Source organism: Microtus oregoni, unplaced genomic scaffold (genome assembly GCF_018167655.1).
Source record: "Microtus oregoni isolate MIOR12 unplaced genomic scaffold, Mior012 000004F_ref0000308, whole genome shotgun sequence".
NCBI classification, from domain to species: domain Eukaryota; kingdom Metazoa; phylum Chordata; class Mammalia; order Rodentia; family Cricetidae; genus Microtus; species Microtus oregoni.
Window position 1 is genome coordinate 30,532,491 of NW_024543063.1, and position 23,022 is coordinate 30,555,512.

At 56.0% G+C, this 23,022-nt stretch overlaps 3 non-coding genes and 2 pseudogenes across 3 annotated transcripts; all 5 read left to right on the forward strand.

The window, feature by feature from the left end:
• Positions 1-8,907: 8,907 nt before the first annotated feature.
• On the forward strand, positions 8,908-9,026 carry LOC121447677 (annotated as a pseudogene).
• Positions 9,027-11,401: 2,375 nt separating this feature from the next.
• Positions 11,402-11,520, forward strand: LOC121447658. Its single transcript, XR_005974205.1, has one exon. It is a non-coding gene; the product is annotated as a 5S ribosomal RNA (ribosomal RNA).
• A 2,821-nt stretch (positions 11,521-14,341) lies between these two features.
• Positions 14,342-14,450, forward strand: LOC121447673 (annotated as a pseudogene).
• Positions 14,451-17,230: 2,780 nt separating this feature from the next.
• LOC121447650 lies at positions 17,231-17,349 on the forward strand. The gene has a single exon (XR_005974197.1). It is a non-coding gene; the product is annotated as a 5S ribosomal RNA (ribosomal RNA).
• Positions 17,350-20,122: 2,773 nt separating this feature from the next.
• Positions 20,123-20,241, forward strand: LOC121447742. The gene has a single exon (XR_005974264.1). It is a non-coding gene; the product is annotated as a 5S ribosomal RNA (ribosomal RNA).
• The last annotated feature ends 2,781 nt before the right edge of the window (positions 20,242-23,022 follow it).

Here is a 23,022-nt window from a genome sequence, read left to right on the forward strand (position 1 = left end):
GGCAACACGTGAGGAAACATGGTTTCCTGGCTTTCTCTCTTGCTTAGTCACCGTCTCAGGCTCAGCCATCCCTCTAATCCAGCCCAGGACCACTTGCTTAGAGATACTGACAACTCAGTGGAAGAGCCTTCCCGCACCAATCAGAATGAACACAATCTCTCTCGGACACTGTAACCAGATGTTTTGATTGGGCACAAACTCAACTGATGTTCTTTCTCTCAGATGACTCTAGGTTATGTCATGTTCACAACTGAGGATAATTAGGAAAAAGATACAGTAATATACGAGCTGGCTTTAAAGAAGCAAAGCCAATGAATTAATTATACCAGTTACTAGAGCAGCAAAAAACCAAACATAAAGATAGCAACAACTGGAGAACACAGAAATGCCAGGGAATGAGACAAGGCAAGTCTCTAAGATCAAGCAGAGAAAACTAAAACTGTCTCCCCACAGAAAGTTCCCAAGCCAATCAAAACACAAGGAACTCATAACAAGACATTGTATGAATACAAATTTGGTGAAGGTCCATTATTTTCTAGAAAATGAACATAATAAGACTACAATTAATAAAATCAGCAGCACAGATGACACCACTGGTAAAACAAGACACCAAGGAGACCTGCAAATATAGATGACGGTCCCTTATACAAGACACCAAGGAGACCTGCAAATATAGATGACGGTCCCTTAAACAAGAACGACAAGATCCTAATCAAAATCAAACTTCAAGTAACCACAGCCACTCATCCTGTGCACTCAGTTCTCTCCTTTGCCAGTCACAGAAAAATTGTTAAAAGGTCTGGCGATGGTGGTGCACACCTTTAATCCCAGCACTTGGGAGGCAGAGGCAGGCGGATCTCTGTGAGTTCGAGGCCAGCTTGGTCTATGGAGTGAGTTCCAGAACAGGCTTCAAAGATACAGAAAGACCCTGTCTTGAAAAATAAAAAATAAATGAAAGAAAGGAAGGAAGAAAGAAAGAGAAAATTAGTTGGGCAAGGAGATTGTCCCACCAAAATTGGAGATTTGCTTGAAGCTTTCTGATGTTTTATCTTTGTAGAAAATAGTTTCAAGGAGCTGGAGAGATGGCTCAGAGGTTAAGAGCATTGCCTGCTCTTCCAAAGGTCCTGAGTTCAATTCCCAGCAACCACATGGGGGCTCACAACCATCCGTAATTGTCTTCTGATAAAGGAAAGGATGTCTGTTAGGATCACATAGATACCATTTTGTGTTCTATGCTAGATGACTCCCTGAAACCAACATGAGAGTGAGGATATGAAAAATTTTCAAAATAAAGCGCATGATAACAGATTTTTCTTTAAAAAAATATTTATTTATTATGTATACAATATTCTGTCTGTGTGTATGCATGCAGGCCAGGAGAGGGCACCAGACCTCATTACAGATGGTTGTGAACCACCATGTGGTTGCTGGGAATTGAACTCAGGACCTTTGGAAGAGCAGGCAATGCTCTTAACCTCTGAGCCATCTCTCCAGCCCCATGATAACAGATTTTAAAAGAATCAGTATGCACCCAAAACAACTGGTTTTGCTCTAATTGCTTTATAAGTCACAAGCACTTTTTAAACAAGTTTATTACTGCTTTTTGTGTATGTTTGTGCATGAAGAGAATACCTTCTACATGCATACAGGTGACATACACATAGAGAGGGTGTCAAATTAACTGGAGCCTCCCAACTTGAGTGTTGGTATCTGAACTAAGGTCATCCCAAAGAAGAAGGTGTGCTGAGACACCGCCCAGACACATAATACATTTTATTCAATAAACCAAAGGCTTTCATAGATTAACAACAACAAGACCATCAACACCTCACTAAATAAATGATCCTTGGGAATGTGCTGCTTCAGTGTAAGATTCTGGGAATGGTGAATTTCCGCCTTAAAGAGAATACAACCCAACAGCAGTGCCCAGTGCTTTATAACAGGAAAGCTGATTACAAAGATACACGGCTGTGGAAACACTCAGAATGCTCAACGGGATTAAGAAAAACTAGCACACAGACTGATACAATGTGGCTTCTATACTTACGACAAAGCCACAACAATCAAGGATGTAAACATTTGTGAAAGGATAAAGGGGATGGAGAACAAAGACAAAAAAATATAGCCAGCTTTTAATCAAAAGACCTAGGGATGGGCTGGAGAGGTGGCTCAGTGGTTAAGAGCACTGACTGCTCTTCTAGAGGACCTGAGTTCAATTCCCAGCAAACATTTGGTGGCTCAAAACCACCTGTAATGAGATCTGGCGTGAAGTTGACCATGCAGACAAAACACTGTATATATAATAAATAAATCTTAAAAAAAAAAAAAAAACCTGTAATGAGATCTGGCACCCTCATCTGGCGTGAAGGTGACCATGCAGGCAAAACACTGTATATATAATAAATAAATCTTTAAAAAAAAAAAAAAAAAACCTGTAATGAGATCTGGCGCCCTCATGTGGCGTGAAGGTGACCATGCAGGCAAAACACCGTGTATATATAATAAATAAATTAAAAAAAAAATACCTAGGGAATCTCAGTCAGGAAAAGTGGGGTCTTGACCAGTGTTACCCAGCCCCCTATGAGTCCAAGTGTATAGAAATTAAATAAACACAGAGTTCACAACTTCTACAAATTAACTCAAGGTGACCCTTACACTGTTTCTGACTTCCAGTCATTGGTAATTGTTCCAAAGACAGACACCCCGTGCTCTAAAGCTCTCTGCAAATGGAGATGATCCCCTGTTGTGGCTCTGCAGCCCCTTCTGGCTTGTTGTGGTTTCAGGTAAACCCCGTCCCTCTGATGCCCAATCCCACAACAACACAGAAGAATAATTTAAAATCTGCCTCCTGCCAGATGGATTATGGCACAAGATGTGGAATCTGCTCCATTGACCTGCACGACACCATGGACGCCTGAGAGATCTCTGCAGAACAGAAACCCTTTCGTCCACTGGAACTGAGTTTCTCTGAATCACACCATGCTGGCTGGTGGTAGCAGAAAGCTAAAAGCATTCTAATCATGTACGGCTGAAGATTGATCCACATCATCTTTCTACCAGTTCCTAAACTACTTGTATCATATATAGGACAAACCTGAAAGTGGAATTCAATATTCAGAATTTCTAGAAAGCAGGCCTTTACCTTTTCCAGCTCATTTTCCCACCGCACATCACAAGCAATGTCTGTCTGTGCACACTGGACAGTGACATCACAAGCATCAGAGCCTCCCCCTCCCCAGGAAATCCCATGCAGGGAGGCTCACAGGACAAGGTTCACTGCCCGGGTCATTACATGGACCAACAGAACCACAATCTGGCCCATGGTCCATTCAAGTCCCAGCAGAAAAGACAGCACAGCAAACCTGCTCCGAGCACCCCACACTCACCATGGCATGGCTTGTGGTCTTTCTTACAACTCCCTACAGTCCTAGAAAGGACCTGCAAGTAGTATTCCTACTGCTAAGCCTTGCCAGAGTCCCTCCTTAGCTAGGGACACCCATCTGGACCTCAGAATATCAGCAGCTCCCCTACTGGGTGAGCAGAGATCTAAAGACTCAGACAGCACAGGCCTTCCCAGCTCTGCCCTTCCAGCCCAGCAGACAGAGCCCTATTTGTATTAGAGTAGACATTCTTCCACGCTCCCGGAGCACTTCCTGTTCCTTGTTCAAGGCACAGGGTCCTTTGTGTGTAGATCGCAGGACACACTCAGTGTCCAGTGCAGTCAACCCTTTGATTCCTAGCTGGGAAGTCCTGCAGCTAAACACAGGTCACATTCAAACAGTGACTGTTGTCAAAGGAAAAAAGAGGCCATGAGTTAGAAAACAATGAGGGGTCATGGTAGGGCTTTGGGGGCAAGAAAGAGACTCTGGAGATGATGTAGTTTTTATCTCAAATAATTATTTCGAAAAGCTGAAACAGGCTTTAGTGCCATAAACTCCGGAGTCGAGGGGTTTGTCTGAGAGCCACCAAGGACTGCTCACACCTTTCTCTCAGCCTGCGCATCTTAAACCCGGAAAGTCACAGTCCTGTAGACAGGGGAGGGACTTCTTACAAAGACCCTCTATTTTGGTTAAACTAGTGTAACTGCAGTAATTTGGTTACGCAGATCCTTGATTGCCCTGGACTGTGGACCTCCAAAAATGGCCACATGAAATATTTATGAAGCCTCTAAGATTGGTTACCTGACTCCCCATTGCTAATATCAACTACTGCCAAAGCAGGAAAGCTCTCCCCTCCTTCCTGCCATTTTCTTTCTTTCTTTTTTAAAGATATATTTATTTATTATGTATACAATATTCTGTCTGCATGTATGCCTGCAGGCCAGAAGAGGGCACCAGATCTCACTACAGATGGTTGTGAGCCACCATGTGGTTGCAGGGAACTGAACTCAGGACCAGCTGGTGCTCTTAACCACTGAGCCATCTCTCCAGCCCCCTGCCATTCCCTTTCTGTGCTGTGACTACATCAGATTCAGAGTTGATCAGTGACTCAGTTCTGGCACAGGTCCTTCTTCATCTGTAACTCCCCAGGGAAAGTCAGAGAGGTTGCAGGACACTCATTCCCTGGTCTCTTATCCTTCTCACTGACCAGTCAAGGCCCAGCCTGAAAGGAGTTGCAGGACTGTCTTCCCACCACTGGGCAGCAGAGGCAGGATTAAGTGTTCAAAGCAATTCTCAACTTCATAGCCCCTGGGCTGTAGGAAATACTGCTCTCAAGAGAAATAAATAAATAAATAGCACTTGAGAAAAAAGGAATAAGATTCTTAAAGATCACAAAACACTGGAGAACGGAGACAAACAGGAAGAAGAACACTAATGCACATAAGGAAAATGGTAAAAATGGTACCAAGTTAAATGACTTTTTTAAAACGATAAAAATAATGCATTTTTAAGATTAAAAACTTAGTTATACTGACTGAAAAAGAGTAGGCCCTTCCCTAGTAGAGGGAAGGCCATTACTAAGAGACTGATTGATCTTGACTATATGCACATGTTGGCTGCCGAGATCTGTAACCTCACACACAGAGTTCCAAACAACCATCTGTGCCTCAAACTTCTAAGCCGACTTTACTGTGTGAACCAGACTGAACAGATCTGCACAGGAGAGTTTCCTAATTGCGAATTCAATATTCATTGCCTCACGGTAACTTTCTCAAACTGTACCCCCACCAATCTGGTCTGTCTTCATTCATGTGACGTGAACTGACACATGCTGGGAAATTACAGAGTAACTCCTCCTGCCACGATCGGGTCCTTTTTCATAACAGCGACTCCAGCAGCTTCCAGCCTACCATTTTCCCCTTCACTGCACACAATAAACTATTCTCCGATTCTGGTCCAAAGGCTCCACATGCAAACTGTTTTCCTGTAGCTGCAAAGGACAGTCGACTCCACGACTCAAAAGGATAATTTTAAAACTCTGAGGTAGCACAGTGATTTAAACTGAAATGTTTGGAGGTGTAATATGGAGAGCAAGGTCATTGCCCTGAATGCAACAGTCTGAAATCAAGGCCACCTGAGTCAAGAGAAGAGCGCTCGCCTCAGGAAACATATTTCTAAAAGGCTGGAAATGCAGCTGCACTAAAATTATTATGTCTTCCCAGAGAGAAATCACTCCAGAAATTTAGAAATTAGTAAAGAAAAATCTCTGATGAGAGCCTGCATGTATCTCTGTCTAATACTCAGAGGAGCAGCATAGACAGAGTTTGCATTCCACATCTGCTGTCATCCCTAATTTCTCTTAGGGTCATGCGCCAGGTTACACTCTGAACAATTTAAATAGGGACAGGAGACAGCAAGTGTGGACACTTAGGCAGATGGGAGACACAGTAAAGACATTATCAGAATTATTTCTGAAGGACACCAGTGACCTGATGCAGCAGGTCATTCTTCAGTGACAGGGTCCTGAGGGGAAAGTGCCAGGGAATGAGAAAGACAGGAAAAGGAGAAGGTAGAAAAGGTAACAGCTGGGGTGGGGAGGTCTTACACAGCTGTGTCTCATGTCAAGTTAGCTTCTTAAGAAGAACAGCTTCTCTTCTACTAGTTACGGGGGGATGGAAAGAAATGGGGAGCTTCTACAAAGTCAGCAGAAACTACCACACAATGAGACAATTTCAGGAAATTAATTAAATGTTGCGCAAGGAGCATGCAGGGTATCTCAAGAACATTATTGACTAAGCCCACAACGGCCTTGGAACTAATAACCATAGCTCCAGTGCTGGGAAGACCTTGGCCCTCAGGATTAAAGGAACCCTCCACAGAGGCCCTGGCCCTAGACCACAACCAGCTCTGCATTCCTGCTTTTAGAAAAGAAGCTCAGTCTTCTTCTCAACACACCAAGGCCTTAGGCAAAGCTCCTGAGGCCAAGATCCCAGGCAGCAGTTATTCCATCCCCAAGAATGTTCCTCCTCCCTGCCTCAGGGCCTAAATGAAAGCCTTGCTTGACCAGGACAGTCCTGAAAACAACAGTGTTTTACTGTTCAAATAGTTGTCACCTGGTGTCTTACTGCCCCTCTCTCAGAGCTATGCTTTTCTCAAGGAGAAAACTGGAACTTTAAGGCAGACCGGGCCTTAAGGTGGGTTGTGATCCTGCAATACCTCCCTGGGCAACTTGTTAGAAGTCTGTTCTTTGATATGGCGATGGGCCTACAGACTGTGGTCACTCAAGGGTGTGTGTCACCTTTGTAATGATTTGGAGCCAAATGTCAGGAAAATCCTGGTGGGAAAAAAAATATGGACCATAATACCCTTATCTCTACCAGGCCTGGTTAGCATATACTCATCTTTGGGGTGTTTGAGACAGTTAAATTCCACTTTATGAGACTTACTAGCTCTAAGCATTGGTAAATCCTTTAGGTCACCAATTTTACTTGTCTAAATCACAGCTAAATGTGCAGCGCTACCCAGCACACGAGATGCCTTTTACAACCTCCACACAATTACCTGTAAACGGACCTTACAAGTAAAGGTTAAATGAAAAGTGCTGAACGTCTAGAAGATACAGGAGAAACCAGGCCTCTCAAAGTTAGGCAATCCGCCTTCCATGGCTGCACCAAAAGCGCATTGCTGTTGACTCCAAATACGGTTCCATACACAGCTGCCTGCGCCCAACGCGCTGCACAGGTGCAGCCCACAGAGCAAAGTCGTCAGAGGGCCTTACGGTTCAGGGAGTAGCAGGGAACGCTTAGGAACTCACCAGACAGGGATTCTAACCCAGCCCCGGGGAGTCCCAGTCACGCTGGCTCCTACACCTCACCATCTGCTCTTCCCTATCGGGGACCGCAGCCCCTCGCTCACCATGTTGTGGCCGGCCCCCTCACAGCTCCCCGCAGCAGCGTTCACAGCACAGCACGCGAAAACACTGGCACCAGCTCCTCTGCAAAGCCAAGCCCGCGACCATGCTCCCGGAAGAACCCTGAACGGCTTCTGACCGGCAGTTCGGCTTGGAGACCCTGATTGGCTGGTGAGGCCTGAGTGACAAGCGCGTCTCCGGTTGGGTTGCGGTGTGCTTAAAGAAACAGCACAAAAGTTCCCGACCCTGCCTTCCAGCCCAGACCCTAGTATAGCCCAGACCCTAGTATACCCCAGATCTGCAAAGGTTTGCTTTTCAATAGCACTTGCCCAGGGCTCCAATAGCTAGTCCTGCTATCTTCCCGCAATCCTTAGGCTTTTACACTTCTTCCTCCTGAATGAATATAACTGGTCGGCGCAACCGGTTCCTCTGCCTGTGCCTTGCACAGCCTCAATGTGGCATGGAGTGATTCCCTGTTCCAGAGGTGGAAGGGTGGCCAGAATATTAACAACTTTAAAGAGTGATTTAAGGACACAAAAGGAGATGTTTGTTCTGTGGCTTCACGCTGAGGTCAGGTGAACTGAAGGAACTTCCACAGGCACTTCAGAGAGCCAGGGAGAGACATGCAGGGACCAGAAAAGACAACAAAATGATACATCTGTCTCCCACCAGAAGACAGGATGACGGCTCCATCGCTTTAAGTTTTCTTCCAGAATTCGAGACAAACTCTTGACAAATGAATAATACTAAAAAGTGAAGTCTTCAAGGGTAAGTTGAATTCTTAGCGAATCATGGAGCTAGGAAGACTGTCTTTATGAGTACGATAGTTAGCCAGCTCACCTTCCTCAGCGGGCAGGAGAAAAAAAAAAAAGAAACTGCATTATTCAAAGCTCTCTACAGGAGCAGGACGGGTAAAACTCAGTCTCTTCATGCATGTAGAAAGTAGATTTATTAGAATGTCTCACAAGATGTGGTCCCGTTGTCCAACAATGGCGTCTACACAGGGGAAGTTGAAGACTCCAGTAGTTCCTCTGCCCATGAGGATGGTCTTCAGTAAGGACCAAAGTTCCAAAGAGTAGGCTCTCCTGCTAGTAAAGGGATGAACTTGATAACCAGAACTAGGGCGGGGAGGCAGAGAGAGAGAGAAAACTTGCTTCTTCAGTATCATTTATATATGTAGGCTGCTACGAAAAGGAGTGATCCGGATTAAACGTGGATCTTATTCAATTTTTGAGGTGGTTTTGGTGTTTTTGAGAAATGGTTTATCTCTATAGACCTGAAACTCACTCTTTAGTCCAAACTGCCCTGAAACTTACAAAAGTCAACTGCTTTATCCTCTTGAGTGATGGGGAAAAACTGTGCACTGCCACCAAGATGCTATGGTTAAATCCGATCAACTAATGATCGAGATTTAAAATGGACATGTTATTTCAAAACTATTAAGAAAACAGCCTTGCAGAGGTACCCAATGCTTTGGGTTACAGTTAAACAACAGATACTCCGTTGATAAAAAAAAAAATTACATGGGGGGGGGGGAGATGGCATGTAGGAGCTCAGGCCAGTGTTGCAGCAGCAGCAGCAGCAGGCTCTTGAGGCACGACAACAACACACGCCTACGTTTACGGCCATACGACCCTGGACGCGCCCGGTCTTCGCTGATCTCGGAATCTAAGCAGGGTCGGGCCTGGTTAGTACTTGGATGGGAGACCGCCTGGGAATACCGGGTGCTGTAGGCTTTTTTTTTTTCTTCCTTTTCTCTTTCGGCCCCTTTTGGCCTTCGCGAACGCGGGCCGAGGGCCAGCCAGGACCAGGACACCACCAGGACAATCCGCACCCCGGAAAGACGGCGCACCTCTCACAAGGTTCCAAATCCACCCACCGCTCAGAGCCCTCAGGCACGCAGGAAACCCACCCACGAGGGGAAACACCCGAGTGGGGAAGGAAATGCCAGGACCACTGAAGGAAATTAAGACTAACTCGCTGCGCGGGGTGGGTGTCACGGGTGGAAGCTGGACGGCCACCGGCATGCCCTTGGGAGCCGGAGCGAGGGGCGAAGGGCGAGGGCCGGGGGCCTAGGTGCGCCTGGCACCGCAGCCCCGCACAGCACAACGCTGTGTATGTGTTCAGGAAGAGATCGCCTCGCCCCCTCCACGCAATACACCCGGTGGACGCGGTCTAAGAGCAAGCAGGCTCCACCCACCCACTCCCGGGGATGGGGTGTGCTCCCACCTGCGTGCCTGTGTGCCTGCGTGCCTGTGTGTAATGTGCAATGTGCGTGCTTGTGTGAGAAGCCCCATGTGGGTGCACGTGTGTTCGTGTAGGCCACATTAGGCGCCTTTGTGTTTGTGTGTGTGTTGTGCGTGCATGCTTGTGAGTGCGCACGTGTGTCTGGGGTTTTGCCTGCTTTTGTCTCGGTCTGCTCGGGAGTGTGTGCATTTTTGCATGATTGTGTGTGTGTGTGTGTGTGTGTGTGTGCTGTGCGTGCGTGCTTGTGTGGATGTGCGTCTGGGTGTCCACCTGCTTGCGTATCAGTCTGTAGGCTCCGATCGCGTGCTTGCGTACACGCGTGCTTGAGTGTGTTTCTGCATGCGCGAGTGTGTGTGTACGCTTGTGTGCAGGCCCGAGTGCCTACGGGCATGCGCGCGTGCACGAGGGGCAGCGCCCACGCACTGGTGCCCTCTAGGGCTCGCTCGGCTGGTGGGCTTGTCCCCGGTGGGATGGGATGCCAGGTATCAACAGTTGGTTGCCTCCTGAACCCAACCTGAGAGGCCAAGGCCTGGGCGCAGGGATGGAATCTGTGAGGTGGAGGCCAATCCCCGAGGTCCAAGATGGGCATGGAGTCAAGAAGCTGGACGCTCAGGCGGTGTTCCACTAAGCCCTCCGGTGGAACTATCTATCTATCTATCTATCTATCTATCTATCTATCTATCTATCTATCTATAGATGGCCCCGCTGGCTGGCGATAGGGGATAGGGGTGGGACTGGGGGTGGGGGTGGACTTGGGGCAGAACTGGAATCTTGGGAGCTGGCATTCCAAGTTCCAAAGAGAGAACCAAGGTTTCTCCGGACGGCGAGAAAGCACAGGCGCGCACAGGCACACAGTCTCTCTAACCCAATCCCAGGCTTCTAGATTCTCCAGGAGGAGGGGGTTACTCTGGGGAAAGGAGGAAGAGGAGCAGGAGCAGGAGCAGGAGCAGGAGGAGGGGGGGGGCAGGTAGAGGAAGAGGTGGAGGAGGAGGAGGAGGAGGATTAGTAGGAAACTACAGTTCCCCAATGATGAGAGACTAGCGCCTAGCCACTACCAGACCCGTCGAGGCACCTCCGTAGGTAGGGCACCAGCAAGACAGTGTCTACCCCTGTCTGGAAGGATGCCCCAAGCGATCAGACCGCTTTGCCTGAGCCTATCTGGGCACCTCCCCCGCGAACTCCTCATGCCACCCCATGCCACCCCACCCCAGTCTCACCCCACCCCCACCATCACCCCTTCCCGGGCGCCGCCCATCTCCCCGGACCCAACCCCAACCCCCATGCCTCCACCAGAGGGGGCCCCAAGTGGCCCGCGGGACAACAGAGGCAAGGAGCTGGCTGGCTACCTGGCAACAGTCCCCAGGTGGAGGGAGAGTCGGGGTCCAAAGCCGACCCCTGCCCTGGAAAGCCCTGAGGCCCCGTCAAAGCCGACACCCGTGGATTCCCCACCGAAGGAGGCTGAGGGCGGGCAAGGGAGGAGCCAGCTTGCGGGGCACGGTTGGGGCGCGGTGAGGGTGCCCGATGAGGAACGGGAGACGAGGGAGACAAGGTCGGTGGGTAGGGCTGCCTGGCGACTGCTGCTGGCCCTGGAGCCCGGCTCCGGGCCGGGCCGGGGCAGAGGGCGGCCTAGCTGGCAGGCTGGCTGGCGGGCGGGTTAGAGGGAGGGGATCGTCCGTCCGTCCGTCCGTCCGTCGTCCTTCCGGACTCGGACTCAGGAGCGCGTGGGGGCGTGGGGGCGGGCTGGCGTGCAGGAGCGCAGGCCAGTGTTGCAGCAGCAGCAGCAGCAGCAGCAGCAGCAGCAGCAGCAGCAGCAGCAGCAGCAGCAGCAGCAGGCTCTTGGGGCACGACAGCGACACACGCCTCCGTCTATGGCCATACCACCCTGAACGCGCCCGATCTCGTCTGATCTCGGAAGCTAAGCAGGGTCGGGCCTGGTTAGTACTTGGATGGGAGACCGCCTGGGAATACCGGGTGCTGTAGGCTTTTTTTTTTCTTCCTTTTCTCTTTCGGCCCCTTTTGGCCTTCGCGACCGCGGGCCGAGGGCCAGCCAGGACCAGGACACCACCAGGACAATCCGCACCCCGGAAAGACGGCGCACCTCTCACAAGGTTCCAAATCCACCCACCGCTCAGAGCCCTCAGGCACGCAGGAAACCCACCCACGAGGGGAAACACCCGAGTGGGGAAGGAAATGCCAGGACCACTGAAGGAAATTAAGACTAACTCGCTGCGCGGGGTGGGTGTCACGGGTGGAAGCTGGACGGCCACCGGCATGCCCTTGGGAGCCGGAGCGAGGGGCGAAGGGCGAGGGCCAGGGGCCTAGGTGCGCCTGGCACCGCAGCCCCGCACAGCACAACGCTGTGTATGTGTTCAGGAAGAGATCGCCTCGCCCCCTCCACGCAATGCACCCGGTGGACGCGGTCTAAGAGCAAGCAGGCTCCACCCACCCACTCCCGGGGATGGGGTGTGCTCCCACCTGCGTGCCTGTGTGCCTGCGTGCCTGTGTGTAATGTGCAATGTGCGTGCTTGTGTGAGAAGCCCCATGTGGGTGCACGTGTGTTGTGCGTGCATGCTTGTGAGTGCGCACGTGTGTCTGGGGTTTTGCCTGCTTTTGTCTCGGTCTGCTCGGGAGTGTGTGCATTTTTGCATGATTGTGTGTGTCTGTGTGTGTGTGTGTGTGTGTGTGTGTGTGCTGTGCGTGCGTGCTTGTGTGGATGTGCGTCTGGGTGTCCACCTGCTTGCGTATCGCGTGCTTGCGTACACGCGTGCTTGAGTGTGTTTCTGCATGCGCGAGTGTGTGTGTACGCTTGTGTGCAGGCCCGAGTGCCTACGGGCATGCGCGCGTGCACGAGGGGCAGCGCCCACGCACTGGTGCCCTCTAGGGCTCGCTCGGCTGGTGGGCTTGTCCCCGGTGGGATGGGATGCCAGGTATCAACAGTTGGTTGCCTCCTGAACCCAACCTGAGAGGCCAAGGCCTGGGCGCAGGGATGGAATCTGTGAGGTGGAGGCCAACCACCGAGATGGGCATGGAGTCAAGAAGCTGGACGCTCAGGCGCTCTTCCACTAAGCCCTCCGGCGGAACTATCTATCTATCTATCTGTGCATCCATCCATCCATCCATCCATCTATCTATCTATCTACCCAGAGCCAAGCCGAGAGGTCTGTGCTGTGCTGCGCTCAGCTGTGCTGTGCCGAGCTGAGCTGTGCTGTGGATTTCAGATGCCAGCCGACAGCATCCTTATGACAGTCCAGGCTCAGGAAGGTCCTGCTCAGCCCCAGAGGTGGGTGCAGAAGGAACAGACAGACGTGCCGTCTTGACTCTTCCTTGATGGAAGGAGCGGTAGGTGGGGGATGCCGGGTGGCCCGGTGGAAAGAAGGATACATAGCCCAAGAGAGTTCTGGCCCGGGACCTGCCTCTGCCCCCCACCGTCCAGGAGCAGAGAGCGCCAAGACCCGAGTTCCAAGTTCCCTCGGCCCCACCGGTCCGCCCAGGAGCGTCTTCCACGCTGAACAGCCTGCCTTTCTCTCTTCTCCCCCACGTGCAGGGCAGGCGTGAGGCCCACTTCACGAGGAGGCACCTTCAATGGGGGACTGGATGGCCCCGCTGGCTGGCGATAGGGGATAGGGGTGGGACTGGGGGTGGGGGTGGACATGGGGCAGAACTGGAATCTTGGGAGCTGGCATTCCAAGTTCCAAAGAGAGAACCAAGGTTTCTCCGGACGGCGAGAAAGCACAGGCGCGCACAGGCACACAGTCTCTCTAACCCAATCCCAGGCTTCTAGATTCTCCAGGAGGAGGGGGTTACTCTGGGGAAAGGAGGAAGAGGAGCAGGAGCAGGAGCAGGAGCAGGAGGAGGGGGGGGGCAGGTAGAGGAAGAGGTGGAGGAGGAGGAGGAGGATTAGTAGGAAACTACAGTTCCCCAATGATGAGAGACTAGCGCCTAGCCACTACCAGACCCGTCGAGGCACCTCCGTAGGTAGGGCACCAGCAAGACAGTGTCTACCCCTGTCTGGAAGGATGCCCCAAGCGATCAGACCGCTTTGCCTGAGCCTATCTGGGCACCTCCCCCGCGAACTCCTCATGCCACCCCATGCCACCCCACCCCAGTCTCACCCCACCCCCACCATCACCCCTTCCCGGGCGCCGCCCATCTCCCCGGACCCAACCCCAACCCCCATGCCTCCACCAGAGGGGGCCCCAAGTGGCCCGCGGGACAACAGAGGCAAGGAGCTGGCTGGCTACCTGGCAACAGTCCCCAGGTGGAGGGAGAGTCGGGGTCCAAAGCCGACCCCTGCCCTGGAAAGCCCTGAGGCCCCGTCAAAGCCGACACCCGTGGATTCCCCACCGAAGGAGGCTGAGGGCGGGCAAGGGAGGAGCCAGCTTGCGGGGCACGGTTGGGGCGCGGTGAGGGTGCCCGATGAGGAACGGGAGACGAGGGAGACAAGGTCGGTGGGTAGGGCTGCCTGGCGACTGCTGCTGGCCCTGGAGCCCGGCTCCGGGCCGGGCCGGGGCAGAGGGCGGCCTAGCTGGCAGGCTGGCTGGCGGGCGGGTTAGAGGGAGGGGATCGTCCGTCCGTCCGTCCGTCCGTCGTCCTTCCGGACTCGGACTCAGGAGCGCGTGGGGGCGTGGGGGCGGGCTGGCGTGCAGGAGCGCAGGCCAGTGTTGCAGCAGCAGCAGCAGCAGCAGCAGCAGCAGCAGCAGCAGCAGCAGCAGCAGCAGCAGCAGCAGCAGCAGCAGCAGCAGCAGCAGCAGCAGCAGCAGCAGCAGCAGCAGGCTCTTGGGGCACGACAGCGACACACGCCTCCGTCTACGGCCATACCACCCTGAACGCGCCTGATCTCGGAAGCTAAGCAGGGTCGGGCCTGGTTAGTACTTGGATGGGAGACCGCCTGGGAATACCGGGTGCTGTAGGCTTTTTTTTTTTTCTTCCTTTTCTCTTTCGGCCCCTTTTGGCCTTCGCGACCGCGGGCCGAGGGCCAGCCAGGACCAGGACACCACCAGGACAATCCGCACCCCGGAAAGACGGCGCACCTCTCACAAGGTTCCAAATCCACCCACCGCTCAGAGCCCTCAGGCACGCAGGAAACCCACCCACGAGGGGAAACACCCGAGTGGGGAAGGAAATGCCAGGACCACTGAAGGAAATTAAGACTAACTCGCTGCGCGGGGTGGGTGTCACGGGTGGAAGCTGGACGGCCACCGGCATGCCCTTGGGAGCCGGAGCGAGGGGCGAAGGGCGAGGGCCAGGGGCCTAGGTGCGCCTGGCACCGCAGCCCCGCACAGCACAACGCTGTGTATGTGTTCAGGAAGAGATCGCCTCGCCCCCTCCACGCAATGCACCCGGTGGACGCGGTCTAAGAGCAAGCAGGCTCCACCCACCCACTCCCGGGGATGGGGTGTGCTCCCACCTGCGTGCCTGTGTGCCTGCGTGCCTGTGTGTAATGTGCAATGTGCGTGCTTGTGTGAGAAGCCCCATGTGGGTGCACGTGTGTTGTGCGTGCATGCTTGTGAGTGCGCACGTGTGTCTGGGGTTTTGCCTGCTTTTGTCTCGGTCTGCTCGGGAGTGTGTGCATTTTTGCATGATTGTGTGTGTCTGTGTGTGTGTGTGTGTGTGTGTGTGTGCTGTGCGTGCGTGCTTGTGTGGATGTGCGTCTGGGTGTCCACCTGCTTGCGTATCGCGTGCTTGCGTACACGCGTGCTTGAGTGTGTTTCTGCATGCGCGAGTGTGTGTGTACGCTTGTGTGCAGGCCCGAGTGCCTACGGGCATGCGCGCGTGCACGAGGGGCAGCGCCCACGCACTGGTGCCCTCTAGGGCTCGCTCGGCTGGTGGGCTTGTCCCCGGTGGGATGGGATGCCAGGTATCAACAGTTGGTTGCCTCCTGAACCCAACCTGAGAGGCCAAGGCCTGGGCGCAGGGATGGAATCTGTGAGGTGGAGGCCAACCACCGAGATGGGCATGGAGTCAAGAAGCTGGACGCTCAGGCGCTCTTCCACTAAGCCCTCCGGCGGAACTATCTATCTATCTATCTGTGCATCCATCCATCCATCCATCCATCCATCTATCTATCTATCTACCCAGAGCCAAGCCGAGAGGTCTGTGCTGTGCTGCGCTCAGCTGTGCTGTGCCGAGCTGAGCTGTGCTGTGGATTTCAGATGCCAGCCGACAGCATCCTTATGACAGTCCAGGCTCAGGAAGGTCCTGCTCAGCCCCAGAGGTGGGTGCAGAAGGAACAGACAGACGTGCCGTCTTGACTCTTCCTTGATGGAAGGAGCGGTAGGTGGGGGATGCCGGGTGGCCCGGTGGAAAGAAGGATACATAGCCCAAGAGAGTTCTGGCCCGGGACCTGCCTCTGCCCCCCACCGTCCAGGAGCAGAGAGCGCCAAGACCCGAGTTCCAAGTTCCCTCGGCCCCACCGGTCCGCCCAGGAGCGTCTTCCACGCTGAACAGCCTGCCTTTCTCTCTTCTCCCCCACGTGCAGGGCAGGCGTGAGGCCCACTTCACGAGGAGGCACCTTCAATGGGGGACTGGATGGCCCCGCTGGCTGGCGATAGGGGATAGGGGTGGGACTGGGGGTGGGGGTGGACATGGGGCAGAACTGGAATCTTGGGAGCTGGCATTCCAAGTTCCAAAGAGAGAACCAAGGTTTCTCCGGACGGCGAGAAAGCACAGGCGCGCACAGGCACACAGTCTCTCTAACCCAATCCCAGGCTTCTAGATTCTCCAGGAGGAGGGGGTTACTCTGGGGAAAGGAGGAAGAGGAGCAGGAGCAGGAGCAGGAGCAGGAGGAGGGGGGGGGCAGGTAGAGGAAGAGGTGGAGGAGGAGGAGGAGGATTAGTAGGAAACTACAGTTCCCCAATGATGAGAGACTAGCGCCTAGCCACTACCAGACCCGTCGAGGCACCTCCGTAGGTAGGGCACCAGCAAGACAGTGTCTACCCCTGTCTGGAAGGATGCCCCAAGCGATCAGACCGCTTTGCCTGAGCCTATCTGGGCACCTCCCCCGCGAACTCCTCATGCCACCCCATGCCACCCCACCCCAGTCTCACCCCACCCCCACCATCACCCCTTCCCGGGCGCCGCCCATCTCCCCGGACCCAACCCCAACCCCCATGCCTCCACCAGAGGGGGCCCCAAGTGGCCCGCGGGACAACAGAGGCAAGGAGCTGGCTGGCTACCTGGCAACAGTCCCCAGGTGGAGGGAGAGTCGGGGTCCAAAGCCGACCCCTGCCCTGGAAAGCCCTGAGGCCCCGTCAAAGCCGACACCCGTGGATTCCCCACCGAAGGAGGCTGAGGGCGGGCAAGGGAGGAGCCAGCTTGCGGGGCACGGTTGGGGCGCGGTGAGGGTGCCCGATGAGGAACGGGAGACGAGGGAGACAAGGTCGGTGGGTAGGGCTGCCTGGCGACTGCTGCTGGCCCTGGAGCCCGGCTCCGGGCCGGGCCGGGGCAGAGGGCGGCCTAGCTGGCAGGCTGGCTGGCGGGCGGGTTAGAGGGAGGGGATCGTCCGTCCGTCCGTCCGTCCGTCGTCCTTCCGGACTCGGACTCAGGAGCGCGTGGGGGCGTGGGGGCGGGCTGGCGTGCAGGAGCGCAGGCCAGTGTTGCAGCAGCAGCAGCAGCAGCAGCAGCAGCAGCAGCAGCAGCAGCAGCAGCAGCAGCAGCAGCAGGCTCTTGGGGCACGACAGCGACACACGCCTCCGTCTACGGCCATACCACCCTGAACGCGCCCGATCTCGTCTGATCTCGGAAGCTAAGCAGGGTCGGGCCTGGTTAGTACTTGGATGGGAGACCGCCTGGGAATACCGGGTGCTGTAGGCTTTTTTTTTTTTCTTCCTTTTCTCTTTCGGCCCCTTTTGGCCTTCGCGACCGCGGGCCGAGGGCCAGCCAGGACCAGGACACCACCAGGACAATCCGCACCCCGGAAAGACGGCGCACCTCTCACAAGGTTCCAAATCCACCCACCGCTCAGAGCCCTCAGGCACGCAGGAAACCCACCCACGAGGGGAAACACCCGAGTGGGGAAGGAAATGCCAGGACCACTGAAGGAAATTAAGACTAACTCGCTGCGCGGGGTGGGTGTCACGGGTGGAAGCTGGACGGCCACCGGCATGCCCTTGGGAGCCGGAGCGAGGGGCGAAGGGCGAGGGCCAGGGGCCTAGGTGCGCCTGGCACCGCAGCCCCGCACAGCACAACGCTGTGTATGTGTTCAGGAAGAGATCGCCTCGCCCCCTCCACGCAATGCACCCGGTGGACGCGGTCTAAGAGCAAGCAGGCTCCACCCACCCACTCCCGGGGATGGGGTGTGCTCCCACCTGCGTGCCTGTGTGCCTGCGTGCCTGTGTGTAATGTGCAATGTGCGTGCTTGTGTGAGAAGCCCCATGTGGGTGCACGTGTGTTGTGCGTGCATGCTTGTGAGTGCGCACGTGTGTCTGGGGTTTTGCCTGCTTTTGTCTCGGTCTGCTCGGGAGTGTGTGCATTTTTGCATGATTGTGTGTGTGTGTGTGTGTGTGTGTGTGTGTGTGCTGTGCGTGCGTGCTTGTGTGGATGTGCGTCTGGGTGTCCACCTGCTTGCGTATCGCGTGCTTGCGTACACGCGTGCTTGAGTGTGTTTCTGCATGCGCGAGTGTGTGTGTACGCTTGTGTGCAGGCCCGAGTGCCTACGGGCATGCGCGCGTGCACGAGGGGCAGCGCCCACGCACTGGTGCCCTCTAGGGCTCGCTCGGCTGGTGGGCTTGTCCCCGGTGGGATGGGATGCCAGGTATCAACAGTTGGTTGCCTCCTGAACCCAACCTGAGAGGCCAAGGCCTGGGCGCAGGGATGGAATCTGTGAGGTGGAGGCCAACCACCGAGATGGGCATGGAGTCAAGAAGCTGGACGCTCAGGCGCTCTTCCACTAAGCCCTCCGGCGGAACTATCTATCTATCTATCTGTGCATCCATCCATCCATCCATCCATCCATCTATCTATCTATCTACCCAGAGCCAAGCCGAGAGGTCTGTGCTGTGCTGCGCTCAGCTGTGCTGTGCCGAGCTGAGCTGTGCTGTGGATTTCAGATGCCAGCCGACAGCATCCTTATGACAGTCCAGGCTCAGGAAGGTCCTGCTCAGCCCCAGAGGTGGGTGCAGAAGGAACAGACAGACGTGCCGTCTTGACTCTTCCTTGATGGAAGGAGCGGTAGGTGGGGGATGCCGGGTGGCCCGGTGGAAAGAAGGATACATAGCCCAAGAGAGTTCTGGCCCGGGACCTGCCTCTGCCCCCCACCGTCCAGGAGCAGAGAGCGCCAAGACCCGAGTTCCAAGTTCCCTCGGCCCCACCGGTCCGCCCAGGAGCGTCTTCCACGCTGAACAGCCTGCCTTTCTCTCTTCTCCCCCACGTGCAGGGCAGGCGTGAGGCCCACTTCACGAGGAGGCACCTTCAATGGGGGACTGGATGGCCCCGCTGGCTGGCGATAGGGGATAGGGGTGGGACTGGGGGTGGGGGTGGACATGGGGCAGAACTGGAATCTTGGGAGCTGGCATTCCAAGTTCCAAAGAGAGAACCAAGGTTTCTCCGGACGGCGAGAAAGCACAGGCGCGCACAGGCACACAGTCTCTCTAACCCAATCCCAGGCTTCTAGATTCTCCAGGAGGAGGGGGTTACTCTGGGGAAAGGAGGAAGAGGAGCAGGAGCAGGAGCAGGAGCAGGAGGAGGGGGGGGGCAGGTAGAGGAAGAGGTGGAGGAGGAGGAGGAGGATTAGTAGGAAACTACAGTTCCCCAATGATGAGAGACTAGCGCCTAGCCACTACCAGACCCGTCGAGGCACCTCCGTAGGTAGGGCACCAGCAAGACAGTGTCTACCCCTGTCTGGAAGGATGCCCCAAGCGATCAGACCGCTTTGCCTGAGCCTATCTGGGCACCTCCCCCGCGAACTCCTCATGCCACCCCATGCCACCCCACCCCAGTCTCACCCCACCCCCACCATCACCCCTTCCCGGGCGCCGCCCATCTCCCCGGACCCAACCCCAACCCCCATGCCTCCACCAGAGGGGGCCCCAAGTGGCCCGCGGGACAACAGAGGCAAGGAGCTGGCTGGCTACCTGGCAACAGTCCCCAGGTGGAGGGAGAGTCGGGGTCCAAAGCCGACCCCTGCCCTGGAAAGCCCTGAGGCCCCGTCAAAGCCGACACCCGTGGATTCCCCACCGAAGGAGGCTGAGGGCGGGCAAGGGAGGAGCCAGCTTGCGGGGCACGGTTGGGGCGCGGTGAGGGTGCCCGATGAGGAACGGGAGACGAGGGAGACAAGGTCGGTGGGTAGGGCTGCCTGGCGACTGCTGCTGGCCCTGGAGCCCGGCTCCGGGCCGGGCCGGGGCAGAGGGCGGCCTAGCTGGCAGGCTGGCTGGCGGGCGGGTTAGAGGGAGGGGATCGTCCGTCCGTCCGTCCGTCCGTCGTCCTTCCGGACTCGGACTCAGGAGCGCGTGGGGGCGTGGGGGCGGGCTGGCGTGCAGGAGCGCAGGCCAGTGTTGCAGCAGCAGCAGCAGCAGCAGCAGCAGCAGCAGCAGCAGCAGCAGCAGCAGCAGCAGCAGGCTCTTGGGGCACGACAGCGACACACGCCTCCGTCTACGGCCATACCACCCTGAACGCGCCCGATCTCGTCTGATCTCGGAAGCTAAGCAGGGTCGGGCCTGGTTAGTACTTGGATGGGAGACCGCCTGGGAATACCGGGTGCTGTAGGCTTTTTTTTTTTTCTTCCTTTTCTCTTTCGGCCCCTTTTGGCCTTCGCGACCGCGGGCCGAGGGCCAGCCAGGACCAGGACACCACCAGGACAATCCGCACCCCGGAAAGACGGCGCACCTCTCACAAGGTTCCAAATCCACCCACCGCTCAGAGCCCTCAGGCACGCAGGAAACCCACCCACGAGGGGAAACACCCGAGTGGGGAAGGAAATGCCAGGACCACTGAAGGAAATTAAGACTAACTCGCTGCGCGGGGTGGGTGTCACGGGTGGAAGCTGGACGGCCACCGGCATGCCCTTGGGAGCCGGAGCGAGGGGCGAAGGGCGAGGGCCAGGGGCCTAGGTGCGCCTGGCACCGCAGCCCCGCACAGCACAACGCTGTGTATGTGTTCAGGAAGAGATCGCCTCGCCCCCTCCACGCAATGCACCCGGTGGACGCGGTCTAAGAGCAAGCAGGCTCCACCCACCCACTCCCGGGGATGGGGTGTGCTCCCACCTGCGTGCCTGTGTGCCTGCGTGCCTGTGTGTAATGTGCAATGTGCGTGCTTGTGTGAGAAGCCCCATGTGGGTGCACGTGTGTTGTGCGTGCATGCTTGTGAGTGCGCACGTGTGTCTGGGGTTTTGCCTGCTTTTGTCTCGGTCTGCTCGGGAGTGTGTGCATTTTTGCATGATTGTGTGTGTCTGTGTGTGTGTGTGTGTGTGTGTGTGTGTGCTGTGCGTGCGTGCTTGTGTGGATGTGCGTCTGGGTGTCCACCTGCTTGCGTATCGCGTGCTTGCGTACACGCGTGCTTGAGTGTGTTTCTGCATGCGCGAGTGTGTGTGTACGCTTGTGTGCAGGCCCGAGTGCCTACGGGCATGCGCGCGTGCACGAGGGGCAGCGCCCACGCACTGGTGCCCTCTAGGGCTCGCTCGGCTGGTGGGCTTGTCCCCGGTGGGATGGGATGCCAGGTATCAACAGTTGGTTGCCTCCTGAACCCAACCTGAGAGGCCAAGGCCTGGGCGCAGGGATGGAATCTGTGAGGTGGAGGCCAACCACCGAGATGGGCATGGAGTCAAGAAGCTGGACGCTCAGGCGCTCTTCCACTAAGCCCTCCGGCGGAACTATCTATCTATCTATCTATCTATCTATCTATCTATCTATCTGTGCATCCATCCATCCATCCATCCATCCATCTATCTATCTATCTATCTATCTATCTATCTATCTATCTATCTACCCAGAGCCAAGCCGAGAGGTCTGTGCTGTGCTGCGCTCAGCTGTGCTGTGCCGAGCTGAGCTGTGCTGTGGATTTCAGATGCCAGCCGACAGCATCCTTATGACAGTCCAGGCTCAGGAAGGTCCTGCTCAGCCCCAGAGGTGGGTGCAGAAGGAACAGACAGACGTGCCGTCTTGACTCTTCCTTGATGGAAGGAGCGGTAGGTGGGGGATGCCGGGTGGCCCGGTGGAAAGAAGGATACATAGCCCAAGAGAGTTCTGGCCCGGGACCTGCCTCTGCCCCCCACCGTCCAGGAGCAGAGAGCGCCAAGACCCGAGTTCCAAGTTCCCTCGGCCCCACCGGTCCGCCCAGGAGCGTCTTCCACGCTGAACAGCCTGCCTTTCTCTCTTCTCCCCCACGTGCAGGGCAGGCGTGAGGCCCACTTCACGAGGAGGCACCTTCAATGGGGGACTGGATGGCCCCGCTGGCTGGCGATAGGGGATAGGGGTGGGACTGGGGGTGGGGGTGGACATGGGGCAGAACTGGAATCTTGGGAGCTGGCATTCCAAGTTCCAAAGAGAGAACCAAGGTTTCTCCGGACGGCGAGAAAGCACAGGCGCGCACAGGCACACAGTCTCTCTAACCCAATCCCAGGCTTCTAGATTCTCCAGGAGGAGGGGGTTACTCTGGGGAAAGGAGGAAGAGGAGCAGGAGCAGGAGCAGGAGCAGGAGGAGGGGGGGGGCAGGTAGAGGAAGAGGTGGAGGAGGAGGAGGAGGATTAGTAGGAAACTACAGTTCCCCAATGATGAGAGACTAGCGCCTAGCCACTACCAGACCCGTCGAGGCACCTCCGTAGGTAGGGCACCAGCAAGACAGTGTCTACCCCTGTCTGGAAGGATGCCCCAAGCGATCAGACCGCTTTGCCTGAGCCTATCTGGGCACCTCCCCCGCGAACTCCTCATGCCACCCCATGCCACCCCACCCCAGTCTCACCCCACCCCCACCATCACCCCTTCCCGGGCGCCGCCCATCTCCCCGGACCCAACCCCAACCCCCATGCCTCCACCAGAGGGGGCCCCAAGTGGCCCGCGGGACAACAGAGGCAAGGAGCTGGCTGGCTACCTGGCAACAGTCCCCAGGTGGAGGGAGAGTCGGGGTCCAAAGCCGACCCCTGCCCTGGAAAGCCCTGAGGCCCCGTCAAAGCCGACACCCGTGGATTCCCCACCGAAGGAGGCTGAGGGCGGGCAAGGGAGGAGCCAGCTTGCGGGGCACGGTTGGGGCGCGGTGAGGGTGCCCGATGAGGAACGGGAGACGAGGGAGACAAGGTCGGTGGGTAGGGCTGCCTGGCGACTGCTGCTGGCCCTGGAGCCCGGCTCCGGGCCGGGCCGGGGCAGAGGGCGGCCTAGCTGGCAGGCTGGCTGGCGGGCGGGTTAGAGGGAGGGGATCGTCCGTCCGTCCGTCCGTCCGTCGTCCTTCCGGACTCGGACTCAGGAGCGCGTGGGGGCGTGGGGGCGGGCTGGCGTGCAGGAGCGCAGGCCAGTGTTGCAGCAGCAGCAGCAGCAGCAGCAGCAGCAGCAGCAGCAGCAG